This window comes from Megalops cyprinoides, chromosome 11 (assembly GCF_013368585.1).
Source record: "Megalops cyprinoides isolate fMegCyp1 chromosome 11, fMegCyp1.pri, whole genome shotgun sequence".
NCBI classification, from domain to species: Eukaryota; Metazoa; Chordata; class Actinopteri; order Elopiformes; family Megalopidae; genus Megalops; species Megalops cyprinoides.
In genome coordinates, this window is record NC_050593.1 from 13,844,823 (window position 1) to 13,863,528 (window position 18,706).

Below are 18,706 nucleotides of genomic sequence, written 5' to 3' on the forward strand. Positions count from 1 at the left end.
ATGTCCCAATGAAATGCATGTACTTACTTCTGTTTTGCATGTTTACCATACACATAGCATTAAATATGGTAAGTATACTGCATGTGTAAATTGAGATACAGTCACGAAAGGCATTCAAGGCTACATTAAAAGCAATGAGGTAACAGGAGAAGAATCAATATTTTACCTCTTATCACAAGGTAGTATGCTGCTTACTTTGGGAGTTAAGGAACTGTCAACGTGAAAGTTTTTTTTTTTTTTTTTTTCCCTTCACAGGAAAGTGGGTCATTCACCAGCCCCTCCATAGCCTCTGTCACCTTGCTGGTCTCTGGGGTGCTCAGGCAGAGGGGGGAAGCAAGTTGATCATGATCACATTGTGAAGGAGTGTAGAGCTGTGCATCTTCAGAGACCCGAGATTGTGGTGATTACACCTCCGTGTGGAAACTGACACGCTATGTCTCTGGATAGTTGGATGTCACGCATTAAGAATTTAATGACTGCTCCCACTATATAAGAATGCTCCACGTAGACGCTTGTCTTAACCTGTGTTATATAAAGGATTCATTTTTGCTCTCATTGTACAGTTATGCTTACTTAAGATGCCTGTGAAAGGCATAATCTTGCCAGCATGTTTATCAACGCATTTATTTCCAGTATATCGACCATATTGGTCAATGTCCTCTATGCACTTTGCTTTGCACTATTCTAACAGGTTCTCGTAAGTGGTGGATTCTTAAAATATAAGTATAAATGAATGGATAAGTTGTATGTTTGTTTAAAAAATAATAATAATATATTCCTAAACATAGAATTAGGTGACACTCTTCAACTGTGGAAAGCATACAGTACCATTAAGGTAATGGGAATCATACATTCAAAGACATTTGGATCTAAAGACTTATGCTAAAATGCTTGAAATTTGTTTCTCAGACAAATATAAATCCTGAAGTTGATGTGTGACTTTAAAAGTACAGTATTTTATACAGTCCTGTATCAAATTAAATTAAAATAATGATGAAGTTAATAACAGAATGACATTTTGCAAGTTGCTGAAGCTGTCCAGACTACAATGTTGTGACACAGCTATTGAGTAAATTCAAACATAACATATTCATTTGATTCATTAATTATTCAGTTATTTCAATTTACGAATATATTTTTAACTAACTGAGCTTTAGTGCACTCAGCTGAATGTTGTATGGGATTTTTGAGCATTTCAAAATAATTATAAGCAGATTCCTTGATTCTTAATATAAATATGTATATGTTATGCTGCTTTTAAGAATGAAGTCTTTAGAAGTGTCATATTACCCCAGTTGGGATTTCACTGTGCTTTTTCCAAACTCTATGTGTTTGACTGGTCTACATTAGGTCACATTGACTTCATCCTCTTGTACATGCAAGCACCATTAGTCATTTAGTGTCATTTGTATCCACCACTGGGCACTGGTGGCTAATGGCAACAGGTATGTTAGGCACGGCTGAAGTATTTCGCCGCTGGTGACATCAATGAGTTGTGCGACTAAAAATAAATTCACCAAACAATTCACATAATATATATTTGTGGTAGTTCATGTATAAGGTAAGTGGTTGAGGAGCTGCTGTATTAAATGTTTTGTTTTCTGGGAAAGTGGTTTAGGGCATCTGTGCATGTACACTCATAGACTCATGCAGGATAGATGATTATGTAACATGCTCAAGTAAAATAAACAATAATTTGATATTATTGTGGGCATGCACGTGTGTGACAAAAAAAATGCATATGGTATGACATAACAGTGGAAAGAGCAAGGCACAGAAAAGTTAATACAAAGAAATTAATTAAAAAATGTGTTGATTTATGTATTGCTATAGCACTGCTGTACACAAGTGCCTGGCAGATGGCTTTAACAGTGCTAATATTCATGACCCCTTCAACATCTGAAAAATGCACATATCTAGTTAAGAAATTGTCAAATACAGAATATAAAATATGGCATTAAAATTCACATATTTAAATAGCTAAAGGAGTTTCTGATTACATATTCTAGTCATGACAGCCATAACAATGGGATAAACAAATAATTTTCATTTTATTGCCCTTCTCTTGAAAAGAGAAAGGGAAAAGAAAAGGGATTTCAGTCCAATTCATATCACTAGCTAATCCATGTTAATGAGTTCCTCCAAAGGCTCATACTACATCTGGCACTGCTTTTTATGCAAAAGCATTTTTGGTAAAATGATAATGAAATACCCTGCAGATGAAAGAAAAGTGGGGCCATTAACATAATGTCAAAAACACAGGTATTGAATAACTGAGTATGCAATGTTTTTGGTATTATTTGTATTCTTTATCTTTTTGTTTGTTTTTTAAAATTGTGGTGGCCATCTAAGGCATGTCATCTTCATTTTGAAATTTGCTTTCACCTAGCTGTGTATCTCTTAACTTAGATGCCACTGAAATAGTGTATCTCTTTAACTCGGTACGGTAACAAAAAGGGTTTCACCTTTTTGCATTAGACCCTAGAAGCCCATGATACGTTTTTCCCAACCATTTCATTATAATCTATAACATTCTTCTGCACTCCCTCCTGTAATGTAGCACCTTCATTTTGTTATATAAAAAAATAAAAGCAAAGGTTTCTCCTTGCAGCAATAGAATCATTTGTATTAATTTTCCATGCATGCTATGGCTGTATATAGTAAGCCATGGGTGATACTAACGTAAATAGTGCAATTGCTGCTACTGTGGATCATAATTCTACGTGAATCTACAGATGATAAGACAGATAAGCATTATAAGAAGAAGCATTTGGCTGTTAACCAGCAGCTGTGGTTCCCAGAGGTTCTTGGTTTCATGCCTTTTATGTTTACTCTTTGGCACATGGTAAAACTGTATGAAGGATGCAGCATCTGTAGCATTTCAAACATAGTATGAGAGTCTGGGGCAGCTGTAATCTAACTGCAGATATTAATTAGGTGACATGACGTACAACTTGTTAAGGTTTAAATGTTAAACACGTCCCTTCTGGAGTGAACACTCTCAGCTGTTGCATTTATCTATCACTTTGGTTCTAATGTGTTACTGACATTTTTTGACCTGCAATTTTGGTCAGGTGGCCATTTTATAGGCACTAATGCACCTTGCCTTATAAAGAGCTCAGGATAATAAATGGGTGCATGTAAATGGACGTTGTGCTACCTTTTAAGCTTGTTTTTCCCGGTGGATTCAAACGTTACTTGGGTAGGGATGAAAATGGGGTTGCACTGCATTTTAGATCAAACCACAACTCAAAGCCATTCTCACTCAAACTTACTTGATATAAGATGAATATGGTGCTTTTTACCTCAGTTTTTTTTAACTGCAATTTTTCAAGAGTACAAAATACCATTTTTGAACTAAAATTGCAGGAAATAACCATGTCATGCATTAAGAATGAAAGAAAGGAAAAATGGTACTGGCTTTAAGTCATACTCTAGTGTAATTTTACCCCATATTTCTGGCCAAAATATTGAATACTGGGTGTATTTGAAAGTGGTGCATGGGTTCTGTACATCAATCACACACACACACACCTTTAAAAATCCACTACAAACATCTCTGGAATAAAACATTGACCTTTATGATCATGATGCCAGAATATCAGGTCTGTGTAAATAATTTTTAGTTAAGGTGGGTATAAGGGTGTGTTCTGATGCCGATGTTCCTGGTACCAATATCATCATGGCAACAATCCCTGAGATGGGAGCAAGCTAATGGTAGACAGACACACACAGAGAAAACCGCTGATATTTGAGTGCTATCACCAACTTGGGACATTCATTTATTACTTTTCCTTTAGTAGGGTAGGATATACCCGAGCTACACAACTATTATTTGAGATCAGAATGTTTGATCACACTGGTGTCTTCAACAGTGATGTGTGATGTCAGGACTGTATGTCACCTCACCTGAAACACAGTCAATACTGCAAAGATGTCTGCAATGCAGAATCTTTTTGCATAAAACAAAGCAAAACACATTTTTAAAGAATTGTCCTCAGTTAACTATTCTGCAATACTTGTGTGAGCAGAGAGAAAACATTAGGCTCAGAAGATGTTAAGGAAACAATAACTCATCTAAAGAACGAAATCATGATGGCTCTTTGATAATAAAGGCAACTGGCCTAGAATAAACTTAATTTGAGCGAACTGCTCTGGACTCATTTCATAATTTACTAGGTGTAAATTATTCAGTCTTAAAGACCTTCTCATTTGAAAAGAGATGGAGCATACCTTGGAAATGTGTACTATATTAATGGAGGACAATTTGATCATGTGGGCAAAACTGTTTTTCATCCAGCACAAGTTCAAGTGCTTTACACAGTGTTGTCTAAATGCAAACAATTAAATTGTGAATCATTTCATTAAAAATGCAAAAACACACTGCATATTGTGAATTCCATTGCACCATTGTTTGTTTACAATTAACCTATAGTGCCCCTTAATCTACGAACTGTGTGTTTAATGGTCTGTACCAAACACGGAAATGACCAGACTTTCTTGATTTTTTTTTTCAAATATATGATTACATCAATCAAGCATAACAATTAAAACCCATTTAATTTTTTTTTAATTCATTGTAAGTGACCGATCAGCTGATGCTAATCTTTTTTTCTTTTACGAATCTTTTATACTGCCCCTTTCTTTCAATTCATACTGAAGAAATTGCTGTCAAGAAGAAATTGACCATCACGCCAAGAATGCCTAACTCTATGCAAGTTATTTTTAAACAAATGCTTCTTATGCCAGTTTCAATGAAATGCTGTGAAATGTTATTTAAAACGAAGCTCCCAAGTAGCTGAGCAATTAAGGTACTCACCCTGAGCACATGCTGGAGCCCACCGTACAAGTTCAATGCTAGCCAATGATGACTGGCAGCCCAAAGCTGCAGAACGAATTGACTTTGTTCTGCCATAGATAGGGCTGGGGAGTTCGGTCAGGGCTCCCTTGTGTCACAGGCCCTCAGGTGCCTGTGAGTTGCTCGGATGATGTCAGCAGAGTAGCGCCTATCCTCCAATGACTACACAATCCATTATGTGACTTGCAGTGTGACAAACAAGCATTGGCTGTGTGTGAGTGTATGGGAGGACTGTATTTGTCTCACCTCAGTCCTTCCACGTCAGTTCAGAGGTTGCTATGGTGAGACAAGCCTACTATAAAATTGGCAATTTCAGAATGGAGATTTAAAAACCCAAAAAAATTCATGAAAAATATACTATATGTACTCATTCACATCTGCATTTAACAAGCTCATGCCACACTCAGACAAGAACACTGTGTTCAAGTTGCAATGATAGGCCAGATATTGCCACTGATAGCTAATGCTACAATATGTTGTAATCGTATTGAAATGTTATACAAAACAAAACAGCATGTATTACAATTGCCAGATGACTTTGAAGTTAGAGCTGAGAATATCAGCTTGTCATTTATATTCTGCCCTTGGATCCATTTATCTGTTCCATCGTGGAACCCAGTAGGGATAAATCCACAAAAGACAGAATGAAGTAACACCAGTGCAAATAAGAGACCGAGCTCACAGTGTTTTTCTTGAAATAATTTTTGCCCTTATCTGTTTTTCTCATTGCTTGCAGAAGCGTCCAAAATACCATCCTAATTTTCTGCAACAAATATACAGGTTGTGCCTAGCCATTACTTCTGAAACACAAGTCTATTACTCACCGTGTAATTGCTTCTGATCAAGAGACTAAATTAAGCACATTTCAATGATTCGCATAGCTTTGATCATTTATGACAAAGAACAGACTCAAAAAATGCTTGGTAACTTTGCTCTCAAAACATCTTTGCACTTTGTAAAGTTTGGGATTTTAGAAAAAAAGACACTGAAAATGTCACAAAAATGAGGATTAGTGTGAATATTGCATGCATGATTGAACCATGTATTTATGACACAGAACCAAGCTGTCTCTCTCCCTCTTTCTGTCTCTGAGCCTCTCTATACACACTCACACACACAGACACACATTATGTGTGTCTATGTGTGTGTGTAGAGAGAGACAGAGACAGAGAAACACACACACACAGGGCACGGATACTTACATCTGTCCAGCATTTCATCCGAACCATCTGGACAGTCAAATTCTCCGTCACAGAGCCAATCCTCTGAGACACAAGTCAGTTGGTCGTGGCAAAGGAACTCCCCCACATCACATAAAGGGGGTTCTGGAAATCAAAGAGATGATGGAGAAAGAAAAGGGGAAAAAAGACTCGGATGAGCAGTGAAATGGTGAGAACCATGTTTCTTCTTCAAATATTGAGCAGAGAACATGGCGGTGTTGATATGGCGGCAGTCAAAATACTGTTACATGTGAAGAGTAGATGTTTCATGAATGCTGTACATACAATTTTCAATGTTGTTGTACAAATACTGATGATGCACTGTGACATGCATTAAATATTTAAGTATGGCAAATGGTAACTGAAAGTTGTGACATTTCACGCAGTCATTTTGTTGCTGATGCTGTCTTGTTAACGTGGCGAGTTTCATGTGAGTTTTTGAATATGTTACATGGAATCTTAGATTCTGTGGAAAAAAAGGAATCACTAAGTACAACCTGCAATCTGTGCACATGTGTGATGCAGCCACAATTCAGACTTTTCCCTGTCTGTGGTAAAAAAGAGCTACACCAAAGAGTCAGGCACGTGGGCGTAATGAGACTTAATCACTTCCTCTGAACACAAGTAATGACATAATCAACACATTGGCATTTATTGCAGGGGCAATGTGTGACTAGTCGACCTTCATTCTTGAATGCAGGGCTTTTCTCCAGCGCTGGCTGTATATATGTCTGCAGTGCAGCTACCCCGGTCAACGATCTCTCACCAAGCTGTCACCACTCGGCTGCTCAAAAGCAGGCATCTGTGAGCACCCACCAACGCCTGTCACCAGAACGTTGGAATCACTCAGAAAAGTGGCATATGCTTTGTCAAAGGATTTGACACCACGCTGCCATTCTGTTGCATAAGCCGGGACTCTTACACAAGCCCGAGGAAGGTTTGAAGCATCTTAACCAATTATTTGTTACAGGGATAAAAACTGGGACGTGTTCTACTGCACATCTATGCTTTTTTTTTGTGGGTTTATAAAAATTACAAGTGGAAACCCTAGTGGCCGCCCCAATGCCTTCAAGCTAATTCGGTGTCATAAGCCTAGAAAGGTCAAATCCAAGCTTTTTTTTATTGCTCCCCTGAGTTCATGTTCTCATTTTGAAGGTTGTGAGCTCCTTTCTGTTTTTTGTTTGTTGATAAATAAAAGGCCTGAATGGTGTTAAAGGGCATTTGTGCAGCTGAAAGCACACTGTTCAGATGGCTGGGCAATGAGCAGCTGCAGGAATAGTATTTTAATCTGTAATTCAAAATCGTGATATCTTTTCAAGGTCACAGGAGGTCACAAAATGTAGTTTTATGGCTAATGCCCAAATCCCTCTTGGGACATCTATATTCTGCAAAGTGCCTTCAGGAAAAAAAAATATATATATATATATAAGAATACAATGCATACATAAAGCAATAAAGCTGCATACATACATAAAGCTGCCCTTGGTTGAAGGCACAAGCACTCAGCTATAAACTGAGCTGTTGAACTTAACAGCAAGTACGTTCTATTCCACAAACACAAGATGAAGAGGCTTGAGTTTCAAAGGCGATGGGTGAAATGTGGAGTCGCTGCTGTGGCCACGACTCTAGTAATGCCTTCATCTTGAGGGCAGTGCCTGGAAGAGAGGCCATTGTCCCAGATCAGTCTTTCACTGCGGCCTGCCTTGCAGTGACACTGTATGAAATATTCTGTACGGTTTCCTCTGACCAGTGGAAAGCAGCGACACAATTTACCACCAAAGTCTCCATATATACTGTATCTCACAACATTGCCTTACAATAAGTGTCTGAGATGCAGAGGCAGTTTTCAGTTTTGTTTCTTTTTTTTAATCTGTGTTGCTTTTTCTTTTGTTATAAACACACTGGGTTCTCACACTATCTTCCTGTCAAGGATAAAAAAAATATATTATCACATATAAGAGAAGTCTGAGCGCTAACCAATGCAAGTGCAAATTCATCGCAAATGAATGTATAGTGGTTGTGAAAGGCCTCATGAGGGACTTGAATCTGATTTATACTTGCAGAGATTATTTAACATAAATGGCTACAGAATGGAAAGCAAAAGAGGTGAAAATACACTGTGCTACCTCTCAACATCACACCCCATATTTTGTATCATCAGCCTCACCCACAATTATCTTACTTGTCAAATTTTTTGCCAGCTCTAATACGTGTGGTCAAATATATATTTTTTCCACATCCCATTCTGGTTGCACTTTCATAAACTTCAGGATAGACTGTCAGGTTGTAAAGAAAACACATTCAAAAGTAAAACAGTGAAGAAAAACACAAAAACTATGTAATGTCATGTAATTGGTGAATTTTTTTTTGCTACTTCACTCTATTTTGAGAGCTCACGGGATATGCATATATTAGTGTATATCCAAAGAAGTTAAAATCTTTATAGCTGCCCTTTACACAACATTTGACCTGTACACTTGTTTGTCAGGTTTTTTTTTTCACCTCATCCTTTAAACACAATAAATCACGAAAGGAGTTATAGTGTGCACACCATAACGAGATGCGAGAAAATAAACAAAGAATGGCTCATAAAAAGTGACACCCAAAAGGAGACATTATTGTTCTGTTTTGCTGAGATGATTTTTTGGTTATGGTTGCTCTGTGAGAAAGGGGAATGCAAAATCTTCAAGAGGTGTGATGTCCCTCAATAAATTCACTTCTTCTTAGAAAGAGGAGACCGAAACTCAGCTGGTAATCTGCAGTGATTCAATTTAAAACCGGTAATCTGTCTGTCAGAAAAGCAATAATAGTGCACTCAACCCTCTGTGTCTCATTCCAAAAAGCAAAGACAATCATTAAACCACTGTTCAGAAAGAAAGTCCACAAAAGAGGAGAAAGAAAAAGAAACACCAATACAGGTGCTCACATTTATTTGTGTCTTTGTGGGCTTGTCATTTCGTTACGGGTCTCTGACTGTGTACTGGTATGCAAATGCTAGAAAAGGGATCATGAACAATGACAAACCAGGAAAATAATACCAAAAACACAAACACAAATTTGCATTAAAATAAGTCCCATCAGTTGAGTTCAAGTCATTAACTACATGCATTCAGGCCACATAAAAATGTAAAAGAGTGAAAAAATCTTAAAATAATCAGAGGCATGTTCTCTGCAGGGGACTGGACATGCTTGGTATACGCAATCCACCCTGGGAAGCATCCATGCCTTTCTTGTCTAATTGATTACCATTTAAAGAGGAATGCTGTTGACTTAAGGCCAGTTACCTCTCCCCGCATTTGAGACAGTCAAAGGAAAGGCCTGTGGTCTCTGGAGCAGCAAGTCTGCCCATTGATGTCTCCGCTTTCATGTTGTTTCCCTTGAAAGCAAAGGGCCTGATGAAAGCGCTGGGGATGACCCTTAACACAACTTTAAGTCCTTTCTCAAATTCATACGGGTACACTTTTCACCTCCAGCGTTTGATGTCCCCAGAGCAATGTTGGAATAACCACTGACTTTTCACTGGGAGAGCCCAATGAGCAGAGAGCGCAAAATCGCCCAAGGCATTCTTTCATTTTGTGTTGATCCAGGACGGCTTACATAGCTGAAAATTCTGGTTATTGTCCATTTGTACTAAATAGGAATATTTGCTGAAATCTCAATCTCAGTTAAGTATCCACCCTAGTCATCATACCTAAAACTTCTAGGGAACATCCCATTATTATACCACACAGCTACCTACTTCTTAAAATATTGTATACACAAATATAGAAATGTTCAGCACAGAACAGCATCTGAGCAGAACCAGAGAATTCGCTCTTGAGGAAATGGCACGGTGAGAGTGACACTTTTCCCTCCTTTGGGCTTAGTGGGCAGAAGGGATTAGCTCAAAAAAGCCAGTGTCTCTGTGTCTAGCAGGTTTCAATATTTTATTAAATTACTTGGAGAAAGCAGATAGGAAAGAAGGCTTCCACAATTAGTTTGTAGGTGTTCCAAATACAGAGGGGAAGAAGTCCCAAATACAGTAGGATGGGGATTCTAAATGTCACCCTAGGCCAGAATTGTAGTATACTAAAAGAAGCCCAGTTGACAGCCATAAAATTAATTTTTAAAACTATCTTTAAATTTGACACTATCTATAAAACCAGAAAACTAAACAGAAATATACTGGGACTGTGTTTAGAAAAGTGTAATCCTGTTCTATATAACTAGGAATTAAGACCCTGAAATGCTTTAACCTCATTATAACATGTTAATATATACTACATATACAAAAATCTTCAACAGCAGTATGAGCATATTTGACTCCCACTGATATTTCTTATTTATTGGAAAGATAAAGCAAAGCACAGCAAATATGTTTAAAATTCTGAATAAATAAATGTGTTTAAAATATGAATAAAATATTACTCAGCCACAGATAATTACCTGTTTCCATAGTGTCTCCAAAGAAGCATAGCAGATGAAATGCTTACAATGGTAAATGGCTGTGAATGTTCAAATTTCATGGCGAACCTCAGCCTCATAATATTTTGGATGAATAGCTTGATAAAGAATAGGTTTCAACAGGACAGACTTGATTATACCATCCTTTCTGTTTAGTACAGAAATATCGGAGCACATCAGTGTTTTACCTCCGGTTTTATACTGTATATTTTACAAATCCTGGCACATGTGCACAAATTTACTGTATGCTGATGATTCCACAATCATTGACGTCCACTTGACATTTTCATGAAAGCTTCATAGGGTTCACCAAATACTATGGCAAATCTGTATCTGTGAATAAATGTGAAGAAAACAAATGACATAGTGTAAAATTTTAGAAAAGCTGAACGGAATTCCAGCAAACACAGTCAGGTATGAATGGAAACTGCCTACTTGAATATTAGTGCCATAAAAATTCTCAGCAAGCCACACTAATGTGTAAGGTAGGACGTCAGTAGGTATGCTTAATTTCTCACAGGTAACAGTAGATGTAATTGATGGAATTTGTTTCTTGTACCATTATTCCTCCTAAGACTGGCACCCCAGTCAGACAGAAATCAGATATTTCCGATAAAGTGTGGAAACAGAAAAACATTGTGATCAGATCGTGATCGGTTCTCGCTGACCAACTCGGCAGATGGACAAAAACGCGTTTGGTCTGCGCTTCAGCCAGGTTTAGATGCTCTGGAAAGCACGTTCAGTTGATACACAACATCTACAATTTCCTTGCCCTGTCTGCAGAAAGTACCATGGCCTTCCTCAGCCCAAATAAATGGTAGGATGACAGTGCACAGTGCAAATATGACACATTTTTAGAGAAATATTACAACATGCAAATGCATGTGTTGCTGTATGAGGTAAGGTAGCAGCTGCAAACAAATATGTTCATGTGAAAATTGTCAGGCCGGTCTTGACTATTAAAGACAATATTCTCAAAGTCAAAGTCAAAGTCAACTTTATTGTCAATTCTCCAATATGCACAGGACATATGGAGGAATGAAACTGCGTTTCTCTCAAGCCCAAGGTGACAATACAACAGTTCGACATAACACAGTGACACTGAGAGACAAGAACAAGCATTTTCACAGATATACAATAAACACAAATGGCTCAATAACACAGACATAAATAAAATGTGTGACATTAGAGACAGAACAAGCTACAAATCTCTGATCACTCCTGGCTTTTGTCCTGGGCCGTCCCGATTTGATTTGAAAAACTGCAGTGTAAAAGAGACAAACCACTGTAACAGTCATTTATCAGTTACGTTCATTTGATACACCTAGTTCGGATATTGAAAACAATTCTGTTAAGCGCTGGATATTATTGAAAATACTTTATTCTGATTGTGATGAAATGCTATGTAATTACTGTCAGTGTTGGAATCACTCTGTTTATGAAATTGTTTACTATGAAACAACATATTTAAAAATTATATGTAAGGATGTTCCAGTGTTCCAGTGCTATTTCTGTCAAAACACAAGAGATTGTCATTGCTATTTCATTATTATTAATGTTTATCAATGTTTATTAATGTTTTAATTGCTATTTTAATACAATGGAATCCAAAGAAGGTATTAAACCAGTAAACTCTTGCAATTGATCTTCATTAAAAGTTAGCAAGAATGAGCATACAGTACAAAAAAATTCAAGGTATATATCAAGATTATAACCATTCCAGTGCCATCAGGGTGATTATATGACTCATACACTGAATGCAGCTATTATAAAAATGTGCCATAAAACACAACGGAATCACTTACGAAAGATAAATGAAGTTCCTAGGTGTGACTAGATGTCTCAGTTGTTAAGCACATTTAAGAAACACACCATCATTTTGAGAATCATTATCTTACCAACTCCCAGTCAGTCATCGCTCATTGCTCCTTGGCTCTTCCCTCCCAATGTCAATGACAAGGAACAGTGTGGGGTATTTTCAGATCTCAGCCTTCATGTAAACAGGCAGCAACAGTCAACGAGCAGGCTCATGGGGTGAGGGTACTGCCGACATCATTAGCGCCAATTTAAGACAAACACGGCGGGAAGTGAAAAAGCATGTGAGCGAATCCGTAGCGAGGCTTCTCAAAAATCAAAAGCAAGCGCTGCCCGGGAACGCAGCCTCATACAAATTTAGTGGAGGGGGAAAAAAACATGTTTATACTTCAAAAGGTTTCTGCCCACTTTACAAACTGTGGATAACCACAACCCCAGTGCTATTCGCTGATACCTCTGGCATTCCGATGCCAACCCTCTTTGCCCCAGTGGACAGACTAAAAGGGCAGCACAGGGAGTATCCTCAGGCCAGCAGAACAACACCACCAGGCTGTCTCTGGAGTTACTGAAGAATGTATCACACAAGGGCACGTGCAGCTACACATCACAGCCAAGAAGAGACAGAGGGCTCAGCTACTCACCAACACATAGTCAATGACAAGCATAGGGCACTGCTACTTGCTGACACACAGCCAATCAAAGACAGAGGGCTCAGCTACTCGCCAACACATAGCCAATGAGAGCCATAGGGCACTGCTACCTGCTGACACACAGCCAATCAAAGACAGAGGGCTCAGCTAGTAGCCAACAAACAGGCAAGCGGAGAGGTAGGTTTGTGTAGAGCACTGCAGGTCATATGATACATGCAATATGGTTATGCAATAACCATATGCTACTAATTAAACAATTCATAGCATTGCCATTCAGTTTCAGTCAGACCTACAGTGCCATAAGTATATTCTAACATTGATGCCGGCACTCACAACAACCCTGAAGTTTAATCCCACATTCATATGTGAGACGAGACAGACACATATAAAGCCTCAGATGACTGACTGCACAACCTTCATTTCTGAAGATGGTATTTTATTAACAATGGCAGAGCATTTTTTATGTAATATTTTAACCAGAAAGGCAGCAGCACACACTCTTTATAGTACTGGCTGAAGCATTACAAACATCCAACATAGAATAGTAGCCTTATGAATATAACTCTACCACCATTATTGAAAGAACTAATCTGAAACTTCAGAGTGGATTTCATATACATATTATTGAATAGAATTTACTTTGGCTGGGTTCTCAAGTAGACTCTCCAACAGCAAAAGGCAGAGCGTTCTCATGCAGTCACCAGGTCTGACATAAAATGAAAGTGCATGTTCTTTTTAATGTAACAGAAAAGATCACAGTTTTTTTTTTTTTTTGCTAGATTCCGAAACCCTTCCCCTTGATATGCATTTGTCTGCAGCAATTAGGACAAATGCCTTCCAAACAAATATAGTGACATCTATTAACACACACCATAAAAAAGAAATTAGTGCCAGTCTGTCCGCAGGAAGTGTGCAATTAAATGCAGCACAGACCATTCGAAGAGCAATTGGAAGTGCTATTAACCTACAAATCAAACACAAATTTCCTGAAGTCCACTTAATTATAGAAAGCTATAAAAATGAATAGAAGTACAAGTAAATTCAAATATGCAACCAGAGAAATAAAGGCTGATTTGATTGACTGAGTGATGATTAAGTTAGCTGAGTTGACAAACTTGTGATTAATGCCTCTTTGCATGTTTACCAATCAGAAACAATTATGAGTTCCAAAGAGGAATTGGCTCCTTGGTATATCTGGTGGATTGACACTCATGTTCCTGTGCACCATCCTGCTATTTTGTGAGTACAGCACCCAGAAATGCATGATGAGGAGGATTCTTGTGAATTCCCATTAATGCTAACATCATTGCTCATGTGACACGTACCAGTCTGGGCAATCCCCAGACACTGTCTGATGGCCATAAATTGTTCAGGTACTATTTCTGCATGGTGTGGCCTCCATTACACAGAAGTAGAGGCAACAAAGAAAGCTGCATCGGAAACGGTCAGATTCTCTCCTGACTCAGATTGTGTAATGATGTCTCTGTAGATTTACGTCACACTTCCCACATACTGTCTCACCATTATACTGGGGTCAAGCTGTGGATAAGCTTGCAGGAACCCTAGTAGAAAATGGGTTGAGGAAATTACTTCTTCATCACTTTTTTCATTAAACCAGAGTACCAACTACACCAACTGTGTTGTTGAACGGTACTGAACAAAGGAGAGGGCTGCAGTCCAAATACACTTGAATATTTTATATTTTTCAATATACAATTTGATTCAAGCTTCCATTAGTGTAATCCACAAATTATATCTGAGCTTTTCCAGTTTCATATCAACAGGGCTTGATTCCATCAAATAATCCATTTTTGTCTAATGTCTACAAAATGTGTAGTAAATAATTTCATGAATAAGAAATTTAACTTCAATGAAAACAAATAACTCTGGAAGAGATAAGCTCTTGGATGAATGGCTTTACATTGTGTTTCATTTATAAACCCCCTCTCAGTTAATTCAGTCTGCTTTTTAAATGATAAGACTTCACTGCGTTTGACAGAACAACAGGTAGTATGGATTAACTTTGTTGTTCTCTGCTAGCTTCATGCTTATTATAGATGAACCCTGAGAATTTCAAACTTCAACAATGCAAACTAGACTCAAAAGTCTCAGGAGAAAAAAGGTCATGTTGTTATCAAACTATGACTGGGCTGGCTGAACTAGATTGTTTCCCTTATTATATGCATGACAAAGATGACATTTTTGTTTCTATAAACAATGGAAATATAATATTTCTGTTGGCAGTAAAGGTAGACATTAAAAGCTATAAGTCAAGCAATGAGGTCAGGAAAAGGGGCTATTGCCAAGGCTATGTATTCTCTCCTGTGCAACCGAGAAAAGAGGAGAAGAGAGGAATCTGTTATTCTGTGGCCTCTTTTATTTGGCAAGGCGTAGTTCCATTTTATTTCTCCCACTAAAGAATGGCACCCAATAGCTTCTTAAGCTACTTTCAAATCTATGTCCAGTCACGGTTATGATTTTCCTGGACTCAAAGCTGTCCTCCGAGAGCAGACGCGAGCTGTGGTTGGTGAAACGCCTGGAGTGAAGATAAATCTGGCGCAACCTCACAAGCTAACTGACGGACATAAAACACAAACAAAAATTAAAATTACTGCTCACCAGGTTGTCCAGCCATGTGTGGGGCAAACTGCAACAAACGTGCCAAGTGCCGCCGGCCTAAATCAGAACAACCAAAACTCCAAGGTATATTTCTTTACTTTCATGGGTGCACCAATTGTGTCTACCAATTTAACCTTGTTGGCAATGAAAATACATCTGAATCAAAGTTTATGATGAGATGGTCACACAATGATTCCCTAAAATTATCTAAAATATTTATTTGCTTATCATTGAAGGCAATGCAGAAGATGGTGAGGTCAGAAAGCTGATTATAGCAAAATGAGAACAACTTTAGGCACTCGAGCATTTACTGAACCTTGGCCATCATGCTGTATGTGTGTGTGTGAGAGAGAGGATCTGTAATGATAATGTAAACTTACAATGTGATAATCACTGCTATATCTGACTACAAATGAAGATCTCACAATATTCCTGACATGAACTAGCTCCACATACTGTAAAAAATACACAACAGTGTAATTATTATTCTGAAAAGGCCACAGCAGAAACTTCACATGACTTTTTTTCCCCCTAGTTTTCACATGATTTATCTACTAAATCATTGAAGTTGCACGGCCTGGCATTTGCTTTAGCAGATCTGATTTAATTGATTTTCATTAGAAAATTGGGTGCCATGTCTGATTTAATATTCCTCAGACATAAACCTTATCATATTACCCCATGCCTGAGCAACATGATTGTGTAAAATAAGATTTCTGTGGAACTATTAAAGGAAAGAATCTTTGGGGCAATAAATATAGCAAAATTATTCTGCCAACATTGCAGTGATTTGAATAGCGTGTGGACAGAAATACATAAGGGAAAATATTTAAAGTGCCATTAATACTTTCGTATGACAGATGCAATGCAGCTGCCATTGTACTACATCCTGTGAGGCTATGTTTCCCCCAGCTCAAGACTGAAGACGAGGAAACTACCTGCAAAACTACAGCAGTGTTAAGACAATGCAGAGTAGGACTACAGAGACTAAAGCAACATTAATTTGCTTACATTAATAATTCCTCAGAATTGTCTTCAGCAAGTCTCTTTCAAAAGCTTCATGTAAAGCACAGGTCGAGTTCTCTTTATGCCCTCCAGAACACCCTTGCTGAATACGTGGGCTGAAATGAGGTGTGTGGTACATGCAACCAAGTAAGGGATTCAGTCACAGAAAATATTGTCATATACAGGTTGCATTAATGAGCTGACCATGAGTCTGGATCAATGTTGAGGTCTTTAGTGAGACAGATTGAACTATTTTCATGTAGCTGTACAGGTGTAACTATGCCATTTTAATGATGGCATGGTGACACATTCATACAGAGCGTCTCTCTAGTTTGGTTAATGACACGTCAATTGGGGTTTTTAATGTCATTAATAGTTTTTAGTGGGTAGTAAAGAAATAAGTAAATAATATATTGTATATAGTGTGTAGATTGTGTGTAGATTGTGTTTCATAGACGATCTGGCAACTTGGGTAACGTCACACAAACATACAAAACTTATGTATCCGTGTATGACGATTATTCATAATAAAGTTTGCCAAGCAAATCGCAAGAGTTTCCCAGGAGAAACAACAAAACAGGAGGGCGCTGGGAGATGGCCTTGAAATACAGGAGAAACCCAGGAAAAATGGGAGTGTTGGCAGGTGTGCCTCTACCTAGTGCTCCAGTGTTATGCTGAAGTCTTACACAGACTCAATACGCTATATACAAGTTTTCATGGATACAAGCCAAGGCAATCAGCTAGGCTATACACGCTTTGCACACACATCACCAAGGCTTATATCGGTAACATGACTTAGCAATTTGAAAAAAAATATGTGCTTAGTGCCTAATGGAAATGAATGTCATTGTTTTATTCACTGAAAACTTGTGATTTATTTTATGAAAACCTATGCACATCTTTTGACCACAACCTTTGAATCATTGCAATGAAAAGCAAATACATTATTTTGTGTTTATTTTTCATACAAAGCGGGATGTAACGTCAGCCCTATATTGGAGACAATGCAGAAATTTGCTGTGATTTCAAAAACGGATTACTCGACAACGCTTTGTCGCACAGAGAAACAACTGGTATCATCAGAAAGGGTAGGTTCTGCTGTTTACTTTCCCATGTGGTACCATGTGAAGCGATAGGGACGTTGTGACTTATTCAACTCGAGAACCAGGAGTGTGAAAATGGGTGAAGAAATTAGTAAAGATATTACTTTGCAGAAGTTTGATCTGTCTTTATAACGTGATTACTTCATAACGTACAAATATTTATTATTCATTGTAATGACTAGCATCATTACAAAGCTCCAATTCCGCTCTTTCTTGTGATATGTGCTCCATATCTATGCAATGATGAGTTCAAGAGTAATTCAAACAAGAGTAAGGGGTGTGGAGATGGTAGCAGAGCTGTATGCAGATTGTAACTATTATTAAATTTGATGTAAATTCAAAATGATTTTTCTTGCCAACACTTTGTCGCAACTAGCAAGCAACTAGCATCGTTAGCGATGAATACTTCGTGAGCAATTCAACCGAGAAGAAGGGATGTGAATTTGGACACAGGCTGCGTCTGTCGGGCTTTAAGAGTTAAAAGACATTTTTAGTGACAAATGCAAGTGACAAATAATTTTTTTAAAGATTTTTCCAGAGACCCTCCCAAAATTTTGCTGTTGGGTCTCAAGTGTCAATCAAGGGGTCTCAGACCCCCTGAGACCCCCCGTATTTCGCACCGTGTGGACAACATGCGTGCAACAGTGAATTTATTTATTTATTTATTTATTGTCAAGCACTTGACAATGTGAGCAAATATGACATGTCTATAAATAAACAGCTCCATTTAGAGGCACACACATTCATACTGTCCTTTCCTCATCTCAGCTGACGACATCCAGAGCAGATTGGTTAAAGCTGCTAAAATGTGCATTCACTCCAGTGGTTAATCCTGGTTACTGTAGCTGGGGACAAATTACTTCTTTTGTAAGACCAAGGTGTGAACTTAAGCCCAGAATGAATCATAAATGGCCACCGGCCCACACGCTGTTTCTGTGCACAAAAAGGGCGAATAACCTGCATCTGCAAATAGCTTGACAAACGGCTGACAAC

At 38.1% G+C, this 18,706-nt stretch overlaps 1 protein-coding gene across 1 annotated transcript in view; it reads right to left on the reverse strand.

Annotated features, from left to right (window-relative positions):
* The window catches only part of LOC118785532 (low-density lipoprotein receptor-related protein 1B-like), a 306,119-nt gene that overhangs the window by 224,991 nt on the left and 62,422 nt on the right, over nucleotides 1–18,706 (reverse strand). The gene's annotated exons all lie outside the window — the stretch shown is intronic.